This window comes from Poecilia latipinna, unplaced genomic scaffold (genome assembly GCF_001443285.1).
Source record: "Poecilia latipinna isolate Pla-1442-1.1 unplaced genomic scaffold, P_latipinna-1.0 Scaffold8617, whole genome shotgun sequence".
Classification (NCBI taxonomy): domain Eukaryota; kingdom Metazoa; phylum Chordata; class Actinopteri; order Cyprinodontiformes; family Poeciliidae; genus Poecilia; species Poecilia latipinna.
In genome coordinates, this window is record NW_015121233.1 from 1 (window position 1) to 1,168 (window position 1,168).

A 1,168-nucleotide genomic window follows, 5' to 3' on the forward strand; every position below is an offset into this window, starting at 1 on the left:
AATAAACATGACATATTATTCACCAAGTCACAAATCAATGATGACGCCAATGATACCATCATCTTGAAGAGAATCTCACAGCACTAAAAGCAGGATTTACTAAAATTGCAATTATATTATTGCATGACTCAGATAATCTACACATGCATAAGATTCCTGAGCTCAGCTGCACATGTGGGAACAGCTTTATGTACAAACTTATGTCTAGCACTGCTCCATCGAGGCTCTTTGAGCCTCATGCCATCATTGTAGGACACATAAAGTTTCTGCAGGCTACTTTTTTTGTATCGTTGCCACAGATGGGCCGTGTAATAATGTGATTCATGAATATGATTTATCGTTTTAGAGTCAAAGGAAAATTTCCTCGTTGATAGATTAAATAGTTTCATCTTATTTTTTTTTCTATATATAAGACTCTACCAACAAAAAGTCTCTCAATAATATACATGGCACTGTAAAAACAAAAAATTTTTTTTTTTGCTTATATCTGTTTAAAACCCTGGTTGTAACAACCTGGGTTGTTATTCTTCTGTACCTAAATCATTTGTTTGTTATTGACTTTTGCTCAATTAAATTTCTTACGTATTCACTGCGAATGGTATTTTTATTATAGCTGATCATGTTGTTTTTCATGTCTCCTTATGTCTTTTGTTCCTCCCATAATTGATGGAGCTATACAGATATTATTTGTAATGTATAAAAGTATTGTCATTTAATTAGCTCTACATCCATAAGAAAATGAAAAAAATATGTTGTTTTATAAGATAATTTATCTTTTACGGTGCCAGTAATGCCAGAATTAATAGAAAATAATAAATACGTTGCGGTATTCTGGTTTAGTAATGCAAGTATATAAGTTGTGTTACCACCCTCACGCCACTAGAGGCAGTAGCAAGCCCGAAAAGATGCGACTAAGGAGCAGATTTAGAAGTAAACCGAAAGCTACAGAATTTGCTAAAAACTGTGAGCTGCGCTAAAGTAAATAAAAGGATAAAAGAAAGAAGTTCAAATACACTCTGAGATTGAAACTCCTTCCTAAAGGTGAAAATATATCCCAGATTTCAAAAGAAAATAAAAACGAAAGTATAGGAAATAGCGCCCCCTTCACTTCCGGATTGCAATGGTCCCGTTTCCAAATAAGGTATGAGACTGTCAGTGGTCCGTACTA

The 1,168-nt window shown here is 33.8% G+C and overlaps 1 long non-coding RNA gene across 1 annotated transcript; it reads left to right on the top strand.

Moving 5' to 3' along the window:
- The first annotated feature begins 566 nt into the window (after window positions 1–566).
- On the top strand, window positions 567–927 carry LOC106944368 (uncharacterized). Its single transcript, XR_001424252.1, has 2 exons — window positions 567–751; window positions 798–927. It is a non-coding gene; the product is annotated as an uncharacterized LOC106944368 (long non-coding RNA).
- Window positions 928–1,168: the final 241 nt, after the last annotated feature.